We start from the raw sequence: 21960 nt of genomic DNA, 5'->3' as shown, positions 1-21960 counted from the left end.
AGGGCCTGGCAAGGCCAGAGGCACCAGGCGCCGCTGAAAAAGGCCTAAAAATGGCCGCCCAAGGCCAGGCCTAGGCTTCAACATTAAGGTAAGCTGTGGGGGGGAGTGTAGGGGGGAATTAAAAGACCAAAGGGGAAAGCAGAGTAAAAGTAAAAGAAAATATTACACAGAAAAAAGAAAATTTAATAGGACTAAAATATCAATTAAATAGAAGCTAACGCAATTAAAGCAGGCCAAAGACACAAGGTAATTTGTAGAAAAATACAACCGTCTCCCTTCGCCGTGATCAATCCGCTGCACGGGCGAAAAGAGGAAGCCCTGGCCTCGTGCAAGGAGTTTTAGCATTTCTGGCTGTCAATCAATAAATGGCAACATTAATTTCTTCCCAACAACAGGGAAAGCCCCAATCGCATCAGTGGCCAACGATCAGTTAGCCCGCCCACAACTTTGGAGTGTCCTGGCGGCCCCCACCGCAACACGTGCTCTCCATGAACGAGAACACGCTTTGTGCCACTTTTAGGGTTAGATAGGGTTTCTTGTTTATGGCCTAGAGAGCACAGGGGTTATAAAATGTAGGCACACTGGAGCCATACTTAAATACTATTCAGTGATGCATTCTATATTTCTAATACAGTATTTGAAACATAATCTAAATCAAATATATATACTGAGGGTTCTCTGATTTTTACACCAGCACTATATAGCAATACTTGGACAGAGTTATATGTCAGAGTGCGTGATCCTGAAATATCCTCAGTAGAGAGTTATTCCAGGCCCATGAAGTTCACAGAGTGACCTTGGGTCAGTCCCTAACATTTATGCTGACCTATACAGTGGTACCTTGGGTTAAGAACTTAATTTGTTCCGGAGGTCCGTTCTTAACCGGAAACTGTTCTTAACCTGAGGTACCACTTTAGCTAATGGGGTCTCCCGCTGCTGCTGTGCCGCCAGAGCACGATTTCTGTTCTCATACTGAAGCAAAGTTCTTAACCCGAGGTACTATTTCTGGGTTAGCAGAGTCTGTAACCTGAAGCGTCTGTAACCTGAAGCATCTGTAACCCAAGATACTACTGTATCACAGGGCTGTAGTGGGGATTAAGTGAGGGTATGTGTGAGGGAACCTCCTTGTGCCTACATTGTAAAAAAAAGTTGTAATATGCATGCAATGTATAGATTATATTTCTTTGTTGTCCTGTGTAGGAAAAGAGGTGTTGGAGGAAAATAATAATAGAGTCTGGTGTGAAGGAAATGTCAACCCACAGGAAAGATATTCTTACCCATGGATTACTGGTATTCAGTGAGCTTGTGCTCCTACTTGCCCAATTTTTGACTGGGATCTGATGGATATATCTCCCTAGGCTTACATAGATGAAGGCATGGATCCACATGAACTATAAACACTTACTGTCGTTTGCATAAATCAGTGTAATTGGACTTCTCTAGGGAAATAATTCACTGCTATTAAAATCTTCGACCCCCCACAGATTCACCGTTTTGCACAAATGCTTTACCTGGTTCCCAGTTCCCCTCCCTCCACTGAAAGGTAGATTATTTTATAGCCAATTTAATAGTTTGCAGTTGGTGCTCAGTGCAGCATGTGTTTGCAAATGTGCCAAATTATGTTGCTGATTGCTGACCTGTGAGGTAGGCTTATGGACTATGTTTGCTGGCCATTCAAGATGGAAACTGTATCTTAAACACACACACACACAAAAAAGTACGAACTTTATTTCCGAACCAGTGAACCCTGAGTATAGTCTTAGATTAAAGTAATGTTAATGTACCATGTTTTTGTTCCTCCATCGTGTCTTTTTATGGAATGATGCAACAAGGCTTTTCATCGCTATGCAAATAACATTAACGCAGATGTGTAAGTGCAGTATAGAGTTACATAAATAGATGAAAACTGGGACTTGATAGTGCACTGGTTTGGTGTCAGTGTCTCACAGGACCCTGTGAGATCCTAGAGAAACTTCAGCCATGCAGGTTTGCTGCCCTTTCATAGCTGCCCTTTTACTGATGCCCCTGATTTCCTCTGGTAAGTCATACATCAGAACTACAAATTATATATCAGTTGCTGAAGGACAGAATGATGGAATGTAAGTAGAATGGAACAGATGATAGAACAGAACAGATTAAATAAAGCAGGTCTTCACTCAGTGCACTTAATTTTAGGAACTCGGTCCAACTGATGGCAGTAAAGGGGATAAATGTGGATGGTTTTTAAAAGACAATTAGATAAAATTCATGGAGGAGAGGGCTATCAATGGCTACTAGGCAGGTGACTATGGTCTGCCTCAGCATTTGAAGGCAAGTATAGGAATTGGAGCAGATTTGGGCATGTGCGTGGGTAGGAGCGGGGTAAAGTCCCATTGAGCAAGGAGAAACACATTAGTTGGATAGCATCCTAAGCATAGTGAGTATTGGAAGGTATCAAAAAGCCCCTTTAGTTTAGATTACACTATCATGGGGGAAATAGAATGAATGGCCAAGGAATCTGGTGCCATTTGTGCCAGGATGAAAGAATGGCTTTTAGTAAGAAGCCAGTTTTATATTTCCAGTTGATGGCGGTTCTTATAATGGTCCAGAATGGTGCACAGTGTGCATGGGTGCTTGTAGTAAAGCCCCACGATGTGAGAACCAGAAAGTGGGATCATGTGGGGCAGGCCCTTATTGCTGCAGTATATGACAAGATTGTGCACGAAGTGCTATGTTATTTGTAGCAAGGACACTTTGTGCATTATAATGCCACACATATTGCATGCCTGTTTACATATGCACGTATTGTTGGATGGTGTCAATTTAAGTATAGAGCCTGTCCATATGTGCAAAGGTAAACTTATGCAACAAAATTTACAAAGTATTATATGGTTAGGAGAGGTCCTTAGAATACATCCTGATCTAAACGGGTGACATAAGACCCGGCAGATGCCAATGATAACTTGTGGTTTAGAGAGTGACCAAAAAGCCCAGAGGATCCTAGATCAATTCTCACCCCAAACAAGGAGGTTCTAGAGTAGCTGTTTTCCCATCTGCACTAAATAAATGTAGCTGTCAGACATTCAAAAGCACCATGTACAGTGGTACCTCGGGTTACAGACGCTTCAGGTTACATACGCTTCAGATTACAGACTCCACTAACCCAGAAATAGTACTTCAGGTTAAGAACTTTGCTTCAGGATGAGATCAGAAACCGTGCTCCGGCAGTGCGATGGCAGCAGGAGGCCCCATTAGCTAAAGTGGTGCTTCAGGTTAAGAACAGTTTCAGGTTAAGAACGGACCTCCAGAATGAATTAAGTACTTAACCCAAGGTACCACTGTACTTGCTATTATAAAATCAGTCACTATTATAAAATCTCCAGAAGTAGCCTGGCAGAAAGGGAAAGAATCGCCAAGATGTCTGGTGCTAGGTGTGTCAGAATTGAAGAAACAGCTTTCTACTCAACAATTTTTGTTTTATTTCCAGTTGATGACTTTGCTGTTGATTATCCAGAGCAGTGCCAAAATTGTGGTGCAGGAGTCTATTGCTTCAGTATATCGTAAGATATTTTCTCTTTTTCAAATGAATGGCTCCCCAAAATGTCTCTTCTACCTGGCATCACAATTAGATTAGATTATTAATGTTTTCAACGTTGTTGTTTTTTTTTGAAGGATACTTACTTATATAGTTGTTCTGTTCCTATTTATGAGGGAATGTCCCACCTTGTTGGAATGAGCTTACTTCTGTCTTAGTGTGTTTAGAAGTGCAAGTATAATTACACAATATTTCTCAATCTTTACTCATTCTTTCAACAGTAGACTCCAAAAAACTGATTCTCTCCTTAATGTACAAGGCCAAGAGATGAATGGTTCAGCCAAGAAAAAGGCCCAAGTGGTGCATTTTATACTTACAATACAAGTTGAAGGGATGCATGCTTCTTTCAAAAGATTTGTCCAAGAGATCAATGCTCTACTTGGCAAAGAAGGTGAAATAACTGTTTATTCCCTGGATATACAAGGCAAACATATTGGCGGTTTCCCCAACAAAGTAGACCAGGAGGACAGTTTGATCATTAACGTACAAGGGACTGACACTTCTGTCAGAGGATTAGTCCAAGAAATTAAGGATATACTTAAGAGACAATGCGAAATAATTAAAGCTTCTCTATATAGGGAAGGTCAAGAGACTCATGCTTATATTAGCAGATTAGGCCAAGTGAGGAATGCTTTCCTTAGGAAAAAAAGGATTCTAGGTGACCTTTCACTGAACCTAGGGGTTGATGTTTCTCTTAGCAAATTAATCCAAAGGATAAAATCTTCCTTGAACAAACAGCACCAAGGAAATGAGCATAAAGAGATCCGTTTTATCCTAAACATACACGCCAAAGGAATCAATCGTTCTCTCAGGAGATTAGTCCATGAGATCAAAGTTTTCCTTAAGACAGAAGGCCAAATAAGTGATTCTTCCATAGAGATAGAACATTATGGGATTGATGGAGACCAGAAAGCCCTTTTTACCGTGCGCATACAAGGTCGATGGACTGTTGTTATTATTAAAAGATTTCTCCAAGTCATACATGATTTCCTTACAAGAAGCAGCCTCCTAACTGATGCTTCCCTGAACATACAAGGCGAAGGGATTGATGCTTCTATCAACAAATTAATCCAAGACATCAATGCTTCACTGGAAAAAAAGCACAAAACAATTGATGTGCCCATATCCTTCTATGCCGAGCATATAAGATGATTCAATTGAGGAGGATTGCATTGATGATATCCAAAATATTTGCCAAAAGAGAATGGGTAGTTGCTTCAGGGAACCATGTAAGGGGAAGATGAAAGAAAATGGCTCATGTGGTCCAGACTTCTACTGTTGCAAACTATCATTTAAAAAATCTCTTTTTCCAATAAATGGTATCAGAAATGATACATGCATTTTAAACATCCATGTCTTATGTTTTGGTATTATAGTTTGGAAGCTTACACCCAGAAATTGCTCCTCCAACTGACATTAGAAGGGTTTACATTATTAATGCCATTCTTTTTCTAGTTTCCTTTCGTAAAATCACACAATTTACATGACAACTGTAGGCATATTTATTCACATGCAAGTCCCTGAGTAATGAAGATATTATTGTTTTTCAATAATTGGATTATTTCAGATAATAATTGCTGCAATACATTTATCTAGATTACACCAAGGAAACGTCAATGCTTGCCTGAACAAAAAACACAAAACAATTGATGTGCCCACAACATATCCTTCTATGCTAGATATCTATTCTAGATATCCTTCTATCTAGATAAAATATGTTTATTTTGCAGCAATTATTATCTGAAATAATCCAATTATTGAAAAACAATAATATCTTTTCATTACTTGGAGACTTGCATGTGAATAATCAGGGGTGGGGGATTTTATCTGGCCAATGAGCCAGATCTTCATATCTCTTAACATTTGTGAACTATATTTAAAAGTTGGAACAGCCACCCAGGCTATCAGTCATCTCACATCACCAGGACATCATGTGATAAGTACTGGGACTTTGAAACACTTATGCAAGGCTTACAAAGTGCTCTGCATGGTGACTTTGTTCTTTTAAAAAAGTTGTTAAAATTATTTAAACATATAACAACATACTACAGATAAATAATGAAACATAAACTGTTAATTTTAAAAAAATTGAATGGAAGGTGAGTCCTCTTTTTTCATTTTTAGCCATGTGAGTAACAAAGCTATGGCGTTCAATTACTGAACAGCCTTTTTGGTCCAGCCTAGTGCAAATAATATTTCCACAAGTGCTATTTTGAAATACTTTGTTGTGCCAATTTGTCAGGGAAGCACCCCATCAGTCCTTCCAGTGTCTCAGTATCATGAGCTTGGCTCACAATATTAACCTGTAAGATAATATTGTCTTCCATGATAAGACTGAGGAGAAACAGCTCTGGATGCTTGAAGACATTTTGTCCAGTAATTGGTTTTATTTGGGCAAATATTCCCTACCAGAACTGAGCCACTTTTCCACAAGTCTACCACATATGTTGGTTACAGTCCAACATTTCATATCCTTTCCAAATGTTTAGCAAGCAGGAGGAGCTAATATGGTAATTTTTGCACTATTTTAAGTTCTACCTCTCATATTAAGCCCAATACTGACCGAAAAGGAAATTTCCTCCACACTGAGGTCTACACGGTTACAGTGATCTGCCAATCACCTTCCCACATCTGACTTAAACAATCTGCTGTACCAACATCTGTTTGATCAGCATACTACAGTATATAGACTAGAAACGAGATGCTGTTCTACCTAAGGTTACTCAATGCCTGTTCCTTGATGTGAGTTTGGCTTATAAAATTTCCAATTTGATACCACACCAAGCAATATCACCTGAGCTGAAATTTCCACATATCCCTTGGGAGTGCACAACTCCCCACCACCACCACCCACTTCCAGCCATTTATGCCTGCTTCTGAGCTGGTGGAGCTCACAAGTGCAGTAACAAGGGTTTTTTTTTTGGGGGGGTGGGGTCAGATGGCCACACTAACCTTTGTGTAAGGCAGAAGGGGACAATGGAATTAACTCCTGTGTTCCAGCTTAACTGACGTCTCAATTTTGATCTGCAACACACCAATTTAAGAACAACTCCACCTCATTAGTGGAGGCCAGCTTGGTATCTTATTCAATTTCTGCAAGTTACCTCACTGAACTGAACCAGCATGTTCCAGCATAGTTGCCTTTCATCACCTACACACATAAGGATGCCAAGGAGGTCCATAACCCTAATCAGCATCGAGAGTCAGCTCTCAATAAGTGATGGAGTCAGGAAAGATGTTAGGTCATCAGTTCCATGCCTTCTCACACAAGTTGGCTTGGTTGGCCATCCTCCGCTTCAATGATTGCAATTACCCATGTTGTACACAATAATCCTTACGTGCCATGTGACAAAACAGCAGGCAACACACAGCAACTCCACCCAGTCCCTCTCCCAGAAGGAAGGCATCTGGTATCCCCATCCTTATGCACCTGAGTGGGGAAGAGTGGCTGGTCAGATGCTGGCAAATATAAAAGGCTTTTGAATGGAACCCAAGTTCATCTTCCATCCATGATTCTTGCTGCTTCTTTTAAGTGAAAATTACTCAGTCACAACCCCTATAGCTATGAAATTTACTGATTCATCGATGTACAGTCAACATAGACCTTGCTTGGTGTGTGGTGTGCTGGGGCACCCCAATGCAGGAGCCTCCAGAAGCATGGCACTATCCTTCCCACTGTCCCTTTGGCCCTACCAACTAAGGAGCTCCCAAGGTGTTGATGGTGATGGTAAGGAAACCAACATTAGGTCTCCCTCTTTCAAGGCTGGAGTTGTCTCTCTGATGCATTCTTTGCCCCCCATCTATAGGACTGAAGGACACAGCTAGAAGCCATCATGCTGTAATTATATCTGTATTTTAACATATACAGTGGTACCTCGGGTTACATATGCTTCAGGTTACAGACTCCGCTAACCCAGAACGGACCTCCAGAACAAATTAAGTACTTAACCTGAGGTACCACTGTATGGAAAATGTAGTGTTCTATACAGAGGAGCAAACTCCACCACCTGTGAATAAACATATTTTACCTTTCCCCAATCACTAGGAAAACTGGTCTTGTGGCTTTGAGGGGGCAATAGGTTCCATAAGAACCATGGTTATGATTGCCATGCCTAAATCAACAGACTATGGGAGGTTTTTCTTCATGTGCATGACTCCAAAGGGATAGAGCCACCTAGAAGCTCTACATATAAGGATACCAACCAGACAAGTGACCCAACTCCCTGTGCTTCTTAGAAGCTAATGGAGCAGGATTTAATCTGGAGAAGCACTCAAGAGCTGGTGGCAAACTGGTCCAGGCAGAACTTGCTTCTGACCTGCTGTTTTTATACAACTTCATTGAAAGGAGCAATCAAGGTTTCTGAGACTGCTCTAATGGGGATGGTGTCTGACAAGTAAATTGCTCCGCATATACTAGTAACATTAACTGCTGCTCCCAAGATTTTAGGCACAATTCTGGTTCCAGGGATGTCAGTGGGATGGTGCTCACAGTGCCCATATCCTAATGCAGGCAGATGCCTACAGTTGGAATAATATTGTAGGAATGGTAGTAAGAAATACATTTATTCATATTTCTATGCATTACAAATCTACACTTGGAAATGGATGCAACATTTCCTCAGAAGGGAGTCATTCCAGCCCCATGAAGCCTGGGCCAGTTGTTCCCTCTCTTGCTGACCTATTCCCCAGAAGGGATGCAAGTGGCGCTGTGGTCTAAACCACTGAGCCACTTGGGCTTGCCAATCAGAAGGTTGACGGTTCAAATACCCGCAACCGGTTGAGCTCCCTTTGCTCTGCCCCAGCTCCTGCCAACCTAGCAGTTTGAAAGCACACCAGTGCAAGTAGATAAATAGGTACCGCTGCAGCAGGAAGGCAAATGGAATTTCTGTGTGCTCTGGTTTCTGTCACAGTGTTCTGTTGTGTTAGAAGCGGTTTATTCATGCTGGCCACATGACTTGGAAAGCTGTCTGTGGACAAATGCCAGCTCCCTCGGTCTGAAAGCAAGATGAGCACCACAACCCCATAGTCATCTTTGACTGGATTTAACCATCCATGGGTCCCTTTTTATTCCACAGGGTTGTGGTGGGGATTAAGTGAGTTGGAGAAGTGAGGCATCTAATCATAAGCCTGCATTTTATCAAAGCTTATATATATTTCAATCAGGGCCTGTATATTTTAAAAAGAGAGCTTAAAGATTTTCAAATGTTTCATGCCAGGCAAAAGACCAGCTGCCTAAAAGGCCTTGGCAATTCCTCCTAGATAAGGGGCCCCCTGATTTACAGCAGAAGAATAAACAATTCTCAAAGTCGTAAAAGAGGAAATTACAGACTGAGAGCGAGGACACTGATCCTACATGTTACAGAAGATAAAAAAGGCTGAGAAAACACAATTAGGAATGGGCAAATAGTAAAATGATACCATGGGCCTCCCATTAAAATGAGCCAGATCTTCTTCCTAAGGTTGAAAGGCCAAGAGCAGTGAAAAAGGCAACTGGCTTGGCTGGAAGAATGAGAGCATTTTTGGGAAATCTTTTAAAGCTGTTTCTTTCTTAAACTGAGAGAGTTAAAGGGTAATAAATGTTGGGAAGAGCTAATGGGAGAAGCATCTAGCTGGCTGGGAAAGGAGGGGTGAAAGGAGGGGTGTAAACTGAAGAGGCTTCTTTTGAAGCTGTTTTTTACTGAGTTCCTTTTTACTTTACAAAGGTTTAATTCTTTTAAAAGGCTACCTATGATAATGTATGAAATATATTAGCTTAAATATATTGGCTTAAATGTAATTATGCAAAGGATTTAAGAAATGCTAGATTCTTAGAGTCATATTGCAATAGGAGACCAGAGGGGCAAATGAGCCCAGCCCCCTGCCAGACAGGAGACGCCATCGAGCACTCCTGATATATAGTTGTCAGGCATTTGTTTAGAAACCTTCAATGAAGGAGATCTTTCAATGTTGATGTGAACTCAAGATCCTTGACATCTGTTGAAGATAAAAATTTAAGATTAACCATTTGTTTTAGAAGGCAATAGGGCAAGGAGGGCAAGAGGTGAGCTGGTAATTAAGATTCCTTGTTGAGACACATGTAAGATATATTACTACTTATTTGTCATTTATAGATGTAACAATATATAGCTCTTTGTGTTCCATATAAGGACAGGAGGATATGGGTGTATCTATTGTGATTGGTTCTAGCAAACAACCAATAGGAATTTCAACCAGGCTGATTGAACAGAGGCAGCCACAGGAGGAGCAAAGGGGGCTGGATTAAGGGAATATAAGTGCTGGCCAGAATGGCAGGAGGCCAGGCCAGAGCTTGGTAACCATATACCACTGAGCCTCTCATTTATTTGTCTGACAAATAAATTATTATTTTAATTTCTCTATTGCTGCGTTGAATATTTCATTCCAGCTAAGCGTTAACCACAAGCAGAAGGTGCTACATTTTATGGTGCCCCTGTGACTCGGATAAGTGGTCTGCTGGAACGCAGCCCCTTCGCCCTACTGAGCAGGGTACAAGAGAGAGGATCTCTAAACTGCTTACCCAGCGCGCACTGGTAAATTTTTCCAGGGGGAACGCAGAAGTCTCGTCTGTCTGATACCCTGCTCACTGGCGGCGACGGACCGGGGGGAACCAGGGAACCAACCAAGGGTAAGTGCACAAAGGGATTTTTGGCCCTCCAATTAATTGGGAGGAAGAGAAGTCTTGATCAAACTTCTGCGTCTCAGTAAGGGGGAACTGAGTACGCTAGGTGGTTGGGTACATCAGATGTTGGTCTGGTGGAGGAAAAGGGAAAATTGGGAGGTAGAGTGTGGTGAAGTATCCAGCGCATTGTATGTGTGAGAAAGTACAGAGCAATCTGTAGCTGACCTGAGTGTGGAGTGGGTAGTACTTCGGTTCCCAGTGAGGCAACTCCATCTGGGCAAGGAACCCCACAAAGCGCGTCTGTGAGTGACTGAGTGGATACTTCACAGGGCCATACAATGGGAGTTGGGGGTTCAAAGGGGGGAAATACACCTCTTGAATGTATGTTAAATAATTTTAAGAAAGCCTTCTCAGGGGCATATGGAGTCAAAATGACGCCAGAGCGCTTGAGAACGTTATGTGAACTAGAATGGCCAAAAGAAAGTACTGGATGGCCATCTCAGGGAACCTTTGATATAAATTTAGTAAGCAAACTTTGGTCTGATATCGCCAAAGAAACTGGAGGGTGCCCAGAACAATTTTCATATATAGATTCCTGGCTGAGCACATTAAATAAAAATCCTCCATGGATAAGGAAATGCAAAGTCAAACGATGCAAATTATTGGCTGTAAAAGCCGAAGCTAGGAAAGGAATATTGCCAAATAAACTCAAACCCATTTTTGAGGGGCCAGAGGAAGAGGTGCTTCCACCTCCACCCTATGCTCCACATCGAAGGGAGCCTAATCCAAACACTCCACCAGTTGTAACCCCAAGGCAAGAAAGTGGAATGAATAATGGGGGTGGAGTCACAGAGCTTGATTCCTTGATAGATTATGATAAATATCTTCAGGAGGCATTGGAGTCCTATAATAAAGCCCAAGCAGAAGTGGTTATTCCACCTGTGACTCCTAATAGACCTCCATCTACAGTCTCCTTTAGTGGAACAACTGATTGCCCACCCCAAACCCCTGTACATCCAAGTCCCAGAGAAATATTACAGAAGTTACAGGGAGACCTTGATCGGTCAGCAAGCAATACAGCCAGGTGTATAAAGCTGCTAAAAGAACACCTTGGGACAGATACCATCCCCTATGATTTGAGGCCCCTAGAGCAAAGTGAAGAAAAAGGTCACGTAGTAGCCCCTCTTAGAAGAGTATTTGATGCACTTGAGGAGCCTGTGCTGGTTAATGGGCAACCCGGACCACGGCCACCTCGAACTTTGACCCTGCAATATATTCCATTCACGACTACAGATCTGATGAATTGGAAAACACACACCCCATCTTTTGCAGAAAAACCTCAGGCTATGATGGACTTGGTGACTTCAATAGTAAATACTCATAGCCCTACTTGGACAGATTGTCGCCAGCTCCTAAATACTCTTTTCACCACTGAGGAAAGGAGAGACATAATTGAAAAGGCACAGATATATTTGCGTGAGCAGGCCAGAGTGGGAAATATTTTTAATATTGACCGTCATCTCCAAGACAACTTTCCCTTGGAAGATCCTAATTGGGATCCAAACAATGCAATTCACCTGACCAGACTTACCACCTACCGCCAGACGCTTGTGCAAGGTATCCGCAGGGCATGTCAGAAGCCCACTAATATGTCTAAAGTCTCAGAAGTAGAACAGAAACCAAATGAGAGTCCGGGAGACTTTTTAGAGAGGCTGCAGGAAGCCTATCGTATATGGACTCCTTTTGACCCTGAAGCCCCTGAAAACAGCAGAATGATTACTGCTACATTTGTGGCCCAGTGCGCTTCTGACATTCGTAAGAAAATTCAGAAATCAGAAGGATGGGAAGGGATGCTGATGAGCCAAATTATGGCCATTGCACACCGAGTTTATCGGAATAGGGATGAGGCTGAGAAACAAGAGAAGAAGAAGTGGCAGAAGGAAAAGATGGTGATGCTAGCCACAGCAGTGAAGCAAGACTACCGCCCCTTAAATGGAGGGAGAGGGCGGGGAAAGAATCCACCACTGGGAAGGAATCAATGTGCAAATTGCAAGAAGGAGGGTCACTGGAAGCGGGAGTGTCCTGAACCCTTGAGGTTGGAAGAAGTACGCCCAGGCCCAGGCCCAGGCCCAGGCCCAGGCTCCGGCCCAAGAAACCAGGGACGGGGACGGGGAATGATCCGAGATGGAAGATATCAGAGACCAGGACAGGGACGGAGTAGAGACAATTTCATTGGACTGGCAGAAGAGGATTTTACCCAAGACTAGGAACGACCGGACTCCATAAAGTTAGGCTTCCAGGAGCCCACGGTCACGATTCAATTAGGGAGCCATTTAATAGACTTTATGATTGATACTGGGGCTGAATACTCAGTACTCCCAGAACTATTGCAGAAAAAGGCATCCAAAAGTGTAGTCATTAAAAGTGCCACTGGACAGTCAGCTAAGAGATCTTTCCTCCAACCTTTGGAATGCCAGATTGGGGGACATCGTTTAACCCATCAGTTTTTGTATATACCTGAGTGTCCAATACCTCTCTTAGGCAGAGATATGCTGTCCAAATTACAGGCCCAAATCACCTTCACTCCTCGAGGTCCAGAAATGAAACTGCCATCAAAAGCAGCAGGAATAATTACCCTCTCAGTACCTAAGGAACAATCATGGCGCCTAATGTCAGCCTTGCAAGTCCAACCCACATTGAATACAGAATTAAACAAGCTCCTCCGAACTCTACAGGTGCCACCAGGAGTATGGGCCGAAAATAGCCCACCAGGAATGGCTAAGAATATAGCTCCAATTGTAGTAACCCTAAAACCTATGGCTACCCCTGTATCTGTAAAGCAATATCCCTTACCCCGGCGAGCAGCAGAGGGCATCCAGAAACATTTGGACCGCCTATTAAAATATGGTCTGCTTAAGCCTTGCCAATCAGAATGGAACACACCCCTTTTGCCTGTTTGAAAACCTGGGACAGATGAATACAGGCCAGTGCAGGACTTGAGGCTCGTAAACCAGGCTATCGAGACCTTGCACCCAAATGTACCAAACCCATATACCTTGCTGAGTTTGATCCCACCAGAAGCAACATTTTTTACTGTATTGGACTTGAAAGATGCATTCTTCTGTTGCCGGCTGGCACCACAGAGCCAACCTATATTTGCCTTCCAAGAACCATGTATGCCTGGTTGTGCTTACCTTGTAGGAAAAGGTGGAATATAACTTCAGTGAATGAATGAAAGAAATGTTTCTATTGTTTTTTATAGAGAGAGTGGGTGTTGGAGAAAGTGTGTTCTCCTTCATGGAGAGCACGTGTTGTGGTGGGGGTCGCCAGGACACTCCAAAGTTGGGGGCGGGCTAATTGACCGTTGGCCACTGATGTGATTGGGCTTCCCTTATTGTTGGGAAGAAGTTAATGTTGCTATTTGATTGATTGACAGCCAGAAATGCTAAAACTTCTTGCACGAGGCTAGGGCTTCCTCTTTTCACCCATGCAACGGATTGCCCCCCCCCCCCCCGAATTGGGGTTGTTCACTTTGACCTTGCTATGCGTGTCATGGGGCCATCTGCTCTTGGGGCAGGGGCCCGGTAGGAATTTTGTCCATTTGGCTGATTGGCTGGTACCATTTGGTTTTTGCCTACTGCATAGCAAATCGTCACAACTTGTAAGGTTGCAGTTAGGCATTGGTTTATGGTTTGTTTGGTTGAGGGGCATGGATTGGCTGTGCCTGTCCCTCTAATGCTGCTGCTGCGAGGGATTCCGTTAAAGGAATAAGGGGCTAACTATTGCTTGTCCACCCTGTCAAGGGGGCTTGGGCCACTGCAAGAACTCCTGGCTGCATTTGGGGTGGGCTGAGGGCAGGCTCCCTTCTCCGTCGCTACCCCCAAGTATATTCCCCTTTTCTGACTTTCACAGGCATGCGGAATGTCAGTCTGTCCCCCACGGTGGGGGCAGATAGTCACAACCAATGCCTAAGCAAGCACTCACTTGTTTGTATTTTAATAAAGTTGTGGCCAAAATTATGCCAAAAACCTTAAACAAAAATTTTGGTGTGATGTGTGAGTTATTGGGGTGGCCCTGGGGACCTCAACATGCAAATAGAAAAGTTTGGTGTAAAGGAATTGTCATTCCCCAGGAAAGATGTTCTTACCCAAGGATTATCGGTTTCGGGGAAGCCTCTGCCCCCCATCCCAGATTTGTTTGGGATGCAATGAATATATTTCCCCGAGCTTCCAGAGGTGAAGGCATGTATCCACATGAAAAATAAACATTTTTAAATCCTTGCCACAACGTTGCACATAGATGCCTTACCTGGCACCCAGTTTCCTCTGCTTACAATTAAATTACATTTGAAAGGAGCCTGCTTCTGTCACCAGTAGAACTGTTTTCAGTCTGTTGCATGTCAAGGTCCCCGAGCCACCCCAATAACTCACACCACACACATCAATTTTTGTTTAAGGTTTTTGGCATGAATTTGGCCACAACTTTATTTAAATACACACACGTGAGTGGTTGCTTAGACATTGGTTACGACTATCTGTCCTTGCCCCAGGGACAGAACTGACTTCCGGATTCCAGTGGAAGCCAGTCAGGGAAAACAATATTGGGGAGAAATGAAGCTGGGCATGGGGGCTTGCACGACCCAAGTCCGATGCCAGGGACAAGGACGAAAGGATGGCAAGCCCCTGGATTCCTTTAACGGATTTCCCTATGCAGCACCACCATTGGAGGGGTAGGCACTTACCCCTCCACCAACCAATTTTAACCAATGCCTAACCACCAACCTTACAAGTTGTGGCGATTTGCTACGCAGTAGCCAAAAACCAAATGGCAACAGCCAATCAGCCGAATGGACAAAATTCCTACCAGGCCCCTGCCTCAAAGCAGACGACCCCATGACAGGCATAGCAAGGTCAGAGGATAATGAACACCCCCCTTTTCAGGGAGGGTGGGTGGATGATCCGGTGCACACAGCCCAAGAGAAAGCCCCAGGCTGTGTGCCCTGTATTTAAGCCCTCTGTCCTCTCCCACCGGTTTGCAACATAACAAACTCCCCAGCAACACACTTTTGCCCAATCACAGCTCCTGGCCAAATATTAGCCAAACAACAGTGGGGTGGTCTTTTGGCCCCCACCGCAACATGTGCTCTCTGCTATGGTGAACACACTTTCTTCAATGCAGTGGGCGTTGGGTCCCATGACAGTTTCTCCAGTTTGCAAATGTGCCCAAAGGCCAAAAGTGGTTCGTGATCCCTGGCTTTTGAGTAGGCTTTTGAGCAATGTGTGCTGACCATACAGGATAAAAACTGTATCTGTACAAAGAATCTTAAAAACATTAAGAACCTTATTTCCAAACCAGTGAACCCTGAGTATAGTCTTAGAGTGATGCAATGTTAATGTACCGTATTTTAGTTCCTCTTACAAGCATACCATGTCTTTTCAAGAAATAACGCAACCTGTCTTTCTGCCACCATGTACATGGTTTAAATAATAGTTCTAAGTGTAGTATAGAGCCCTATAAATAGATGGGTGTAATGGTTATATGGGGTTGCTCGTGCGTAAGTTGCCGCCACTCCTGGCTAGGTGGCCTGGTTAAACCTTTCCTGGCTGGACAGCCACTCACTTCGTGGCTGTTCAGTTGCTGGCAGAATCCGACAGTGGGCGTTTCTTAAACCTTTTCCAACATAAAAGTTGTTTGACGCCCAGTCTCCTCCTACTCTCCCTGCGCGGAAGTCTTCTGTGCAGGGAGGGCGTGGGTAGCGGAGGACCTGTGCTCTCCCCGCTGGTGTCCAGTGAAAAGTCTCTGAGCCTGCTCTCGGCTTCCCCCATTGGCCCCCCTCCATCCCTGGTGTTGTGCTGATTTTCTTCCCCAACAGGAGACCTGCCTCTCTCCCTACTTGGCCCCTCTCCAGCATTGTCGTGGAGCCTCGCCTCCTCCTCTTGTTCCGATGGCAGTTCCCTGACATCCATCTCTCCCCCAGAACCCCTTCCACTCCCGGCCTGACCTCTGGATCCAACTTCGTCCCTGTCCTCGGCTGACGATGCGGGAAATCCTCGGAAGGAGCTGTCGCCATCCTCAGAGGATTCAAAACCTGCTTCCCACCCTCTCTGATCTCTCCCCGCGGGGTGGGCCTCCCAGTCTGAATCCTCCCTCTCCGACGCTTCTCCTCCCTCCTCTTCGGAGTCAGGAAAACCCTCAAACTCCTCCTCGTCGTCGGTGGTGCCAAATTGCTCCTCCCAGAATCTCGCTGGTGGTTTTGGTTTGCGTGGGAACCGACTGTGGAACTCTTCCACTAGATACCCGTCATTGATTGCCTCCGCGGGAACCCACGTGTCTTTGGACCGGGGTTCTCCCTCCCAAGCGACCAAGTACTCTACCTTGCACCCCCGCCACCTGGAATCGAGTATTTCTGTGGCTTGGTTGTGGTGTTCTCTCTCCTCTACTTGCGGGTGTGTGGTGACTTCTCCCTCCCGTCCCGGGAATTCCCGCCCCTCCCTGTACGGAGAGAGTAGTGACCTATGGAACACCGGGTGTAACTTCATGCTGTCAGGCAGCTTGAGCCTAAATGCCACGGGGTTCACCTGCTGTGTTACCTCAAAAGGTCCCAGTCGCCTCGGCTGCAACTTCTTGCACCCTCCCTTAAAGGGTAACCCTCGGGTTGACAACCACACCCGGTCCCCCACCCGTATGGTCTCCCCTCCCGACGGTGCTTGTCCGCCTGCCTCTTGTAAATTTCTTTGGCCCTCTCCAAATTCATCTGGAGTTGCTGGTGCAAGGCCTCCATTTCTTCCACAAACTGCTCTGCTGCAGGTACGCTCCACCCTTCCTCCCCTCTCCCCGGGAAGGCCCTGGGGTAACACCCATAATTGGCCATGAACGGGCTCATTCCCGTGGACACGTGTTCAGTGTTATTGTATGCAAATTCAACCAGCGCTAGTTTCTCTACCCAATCGTTCTGTCTCTCGCTGACGTAGCAGCGTAGATATTGCTGGAGTATACTGTTTGCTCGTTCCGCTTGTCCGTTGGTTTCCGGGTGTCTCTCCGTCAAGAACCCCACCTCGACCTGCAGCAAGCTCATGAGCTTCCTCCAGAACCTTGAAGTAAATTGTTTCCCGCGATCTGAGATGACCCTCGAGGGAGCCCCATGGAACCTGAATATGTGATCCACAAACAATCTGGCCGTTTCCTCTGCCGTCACCGCATGTGAGCAAGCCATGAAATGGCACATTTTTGTCAGTAGGTCGACTACTACCATGACTGCTGTCTTCCCTTTTGGCCCCATGCCCAAGCCAAACCTCTTTGTATTCAATAAAGTTGTGGCCCGTTTTGCTAATAATAATAATAATAATAATAATAATAATAATAATAATAATAATAAAAAATACTCCACCCTAATGTTTCTTATTTACAGGTTAACCTTTTTTCTTGCTGTTTAGCGGGCACTGCTAAAGTCTTTGGACTGGTTGCTGTTGAAGAGCCAGAAAAAAATTCTCCTGCATTGGCAGGTTTTGTCTTCCTCATAGCAATTCGTCACAGCGTTGGCAGTTTAAGGCCTTGGGTGGAATCCTTTAATCTTTTCTTCCCTAAAATGGGGGGGGGGGGCTGAAGTGGTGACTCACCCTCTCACCTCAGCAGCGATTCCAGGGTCCCTTCTCAAAGGGGTTGTAATATGGGTGTCACTGGCCATACACTGAAAGGTCGTCAGTGAACTACCCCACGTGCAAAGATATGGGGTGAGCTGCCTGCTACATTTACGTCTTGCAGAGCAACCCCATATCCCATTTACGATGAGGAGCCCCAGTTCTCCTCGCTGGGGGCTGGGAGGGATACACGCCCAAGGCCTAAGCCAAAGATGTTAAATAAAGTCCATGTATTTTAAACGGATGTTTCCGGTTCTGATAAAGCAATATCATTTTCATACAGTGGAGTTTTGAATTCATGCAAGCCAAATTTGATTCCATGGATATTTCAATTCCTTTTTTTAAGTCAAAATTGCTAATGGTTATATAACAATTGCAAACAATAATGGAGATAATGGTACACATTGCGGTCTTAGTGGCTTTGACAACTGATTGTGAAAAAAATCTTTCCCTGTTGGGTCCTTGTGGAAGAGGTAAATACACTCTTTAAATCTGTCACCAATATTGTTTTAAATGGTCCACCTATTTCTGTGGTCGTCCAATTCATCTTTATCCCAAGATAAGCCCAACCTTGCAGCAAAGAGCATGGTTTCTTCAAAATGGACGTAGAACTGAAAATATAATGACAAAATATTTACTCACTATTTATTCTTTCTCTTATCAGGGCAGAAGAAGCAATGAATTCTAGCCTAAATGTACAAGCCCAAGGAATTCAAGGTACACCCAAGAAGGTCATTTCAACCCTCACCATAACAGGCCAAGCAACTGCCCTTTCTCTCAACAGATTAGTTCAGAAGATAAATGTTTTCCTTAAGGGAAAAAGCTCAAAAGACTGGTTGCTCCCTGTCATACAAGGGCAAGGGATGGTTGTTTCACCCAACTAAGGAGATCAGGGGACACATCTTACCCTGAAGATACAAGACCATGTCAGAATTGAAGAAGTGGCTATTGCTAAACAGAGGAGACGCGGGTGGTGCTATGGGTTAAACCACAGAGCCTAGGACTTGCCGATCAGAAGGTCGGCAATTTGAATCCCCGCGACAGGGTGAGCTCCCGTTGCTCGGTCCCTGCTCCTGCCAACCTAGCAGTTCGAAAGCACGCCAAAGTGCAAGTAGATAAATAGGTACCGCTCCAGCGGGAAGGTAAACAGCGTTTCCGTGCGCTGCTCTGGTTTGCCAGAAGCGGCTTAGTCATGCTGGCCACATGATCCGGAAGCTGTATGCCGGCTCGCTCGGCCAGTAAAGCAAGATGAGCGCCACAACCCCAGAGTCAGCCACGACCGGACCTAATGGTCAGGGGTCCCTTTACCTTTACTATTGCTAAACAACCCCACTTTCTCCTTCCAGGTGATGGTGTCAGAGCTGATACTCCAGAAAAGTGCTTCAAGCACTCAGGAGCTTGTAGAAAGCATTCATGCAATGCTACGTTCAAAGATCTAGGAAAATGAGGACCAGGACTCTATTGCTGCAGTAGATCATAAGATTCCTTCCCCCCCCCCCCCCGATAAAAAGCTACCAAACATGACTTCACCACCTGTCATTTAATTTATTAGTTAGACTGTTATTTTTTAACGTTGGTCTACAAAGACCACCTACTTACAGGTTGGTCCTATTCAGTGGTAACTCACACTGTGCTGGGAAAATCTTAGTTTCTTCTGCATGGATTTAGAATTGCAAATATAATAATGCCATATTTACTCACTATTTATTCTTTCCCTGTGGTGTATGGGGTGTTAGAGGAGGGATAGTACCTCTGGTGGAGGACATGTCATGCTCCTGGGGTAATTTTTTCACCTTTGATCCCCAAACTGCACTCAGCTTTCACCTCTGGTTCCTAGAAGCCGTCACAAATGTGACAGTGGCCATACCCCAGGAATGGCTTAGACTGGTCAGCTAAACCTGGTGAGGGTAGCCAGTGGGTCTCAAACCCTTGGTGAGTTTCCCTACATGAAAACAGGCTTCAGTGGACTGAGAGGATGACACCAGTAGTGGGTCCAACAGTTAAGAAGGTAGTTTCTGTACAAGCTGTAGAGGGGAATAAAGCACTGATGGGGCTCGTCAACCTGTGAAGGTAACCCACATACGAGAAGGAAAGCTCTAATCCTAAACTGCCACTGTCATGTGGAACATCTTCAGGAGAAGTAAAGACTAAATTAAGTAGTAAGGAAGCTATGCCTGGAGGAAGAACTGTGAGGGGAGAGACTCCATCAGCCAAGGCCTCCTTCCACCTGCCTTGCCCACCCTCCGGCCCTGGGATTCTTCATAAGGAAGCTGTACCTGGAGGAAGAACTGTGAGGGGAGAGGCTCCATCTGGCAAGGCCCCCTTCCACCTGCCTTGCCCCCCCTCCAGTCTCTGCTTCTCATTTTGTATTGTATTATGTTGTGCACTGTGGTTTGCTGTTGTTTTATTGACTGGAGTTTAGAAATTACTTGTTGTAACTGTTGAGTAGATTTCTGTTTAATTTTGAAATGCTGATATTTAATATTATTCTATATTGTTTTAATGAATGTTGAACGCTATTTTATTTGCATATTGTATATTGTATTATGCATATTGTCTTAGTTAGATGATGTTAGCCGCTCTGAGCCTGGCTTTGGCTGGGGAGAGCGGGATACAAATAAAAACTTATTATTATTAGTAGTAGTAGTAGTAGTAGTAGTAGTAGTAGTAAACCATACACAAATCAGTGGAGTCCCTAAGTGGTTGGATGGTGCCTTGTACACCTCCTTCCTGCAACTCTTGCAGCCAAGCTGGTGCCAAACATATTGCTCTGCTTTCCTTTGGACCACATCAGCAAGGCTGAGAGGGGGGTCTTGTCATCTAGGCAGCCCAGAACCTCCATATAAACTGCCCAAGTTTGTGCCCTGGGGAAGTCACTTTGGTGCTGCTAACACAGTGGTTTAACTCCCCCCCCCCCGCCCAAAATGCACTCCATTGTCTCTTGAGACAGAAGGTTGCCAATAACAACAATATTCTTTCTCTTAACCGTAGAGAAGCAAAAACTAATTCTCTCCTAAAAGTGCAAGATGAAGGTGTTGAAGATTCATCCAAAGGGGCCAATTTTACCCTGACTGTGAAAGGCCAAGGAACAAGTGTTTCCATCAACAGATTATTTAAAGACATCAAGGCTTACCTTAAGAAAAAAGGCGAAATAATGGATTATTCACTGAAAATGGAAATACGAGGCCCAGAGACTGGTAGTTCACACAGCCAAGGCAATCTGAGTGTCCAATTCTTCCTGAGTGTACAAGGCCAAGGGACCAATGCTGCCCTCAAGAGATTAGTCCAACAAAGCAATATTCTCCTTAAAAGCAACAGGCATATAACGAACATTTTCCTGAAGATAGAAGGTCAAGGGATTCAGGCTTCACTCAAAACACTTATCCAAGAGATCAATAAAGGTAAAGGTAAAGGTACCCCTGCCCGTACAGGCCAGTGTTGACAGACTCTAGGGTTGTGCGCTCATCTCACTCTAGAGGCCGGGAGCCAGCACTGTCTGGAGACGCTTCCGGGTCATGTGGCCAGCATGACAAAGCTGCTCTGGCGAACCGGCACCAGAGCAGCACACGGAAACACCATTTACCTTCCCGCTATAAAGCGGTACCTATTTATCTACTTGCACTTAAGGGTGCTTTCGAACTGCTAGGTGGGCAGGAGCTGGGACCAAACTACGGGAACTCACCCCGCCGCGGGGATTCGAACCGCCGACCATGTGATCGGCAAGTCCTAGGCGCTGAGGTTTTACCCACAGCACCACCCGCATTCCAGAGAAGATCAATACTTCCCTGGAAAAAGACCGGATGGATGTTTCACCCAACAAAGGGAAAAAGGAAGCCCATGCTCTCCTAACCATACAATGTAAAGCAACTGATAGTTCTCTCAGCAGATTAGTCCAAGAGATCAATGGTTTCCTTAAGAGAGAAGGTAAAAAAACTGGTTCTTCTCTGAACCTGGAAGGCTAAGGGATAGTTGTTTCACCCAGCCAAGGAAGTAATTTTACTCTGAAGATGCGAGTCCAGGGGTCTGATGCTTCTCTCAAAACAGTAGTCCAAGACACAATAGCTTTACTTAAAAGAATTTTGCAAATAACTGATTCTTCCCTGAGAATCCAC

At 44.6% G+C, this 21960-nt stretch overlaps 1 long non-coding RNA gene across 2 annotated transcripts in view; it reads left to right on the top strand.

The window, feature by feature from the left end:
- The window catches only part of LOC309366120, a 167425-nt gene that overhangs the window by 79950 nt on the left and 65515 nt on the right, over nucleotides 1–21960 (top strand). The gene's annotated exons all lie outside the window — the stretch shown is intronic.

The sequence above is a fragment of the Podarcis melisellensis genome, assembly GCF_964234715.1.
Source record: "Podarcis melisellensis genome assembly, chromosome: 3".
Taxonomy (NCBI): Eukaryota; Metazoa; Chordata; class Lepidosauria; order Squamata; family Lacertidae; genus Podarcis; species Podarcis melisellensis.
This window is presented reverse-complemented; position numbering and strand designations above follow the sequence as displayed.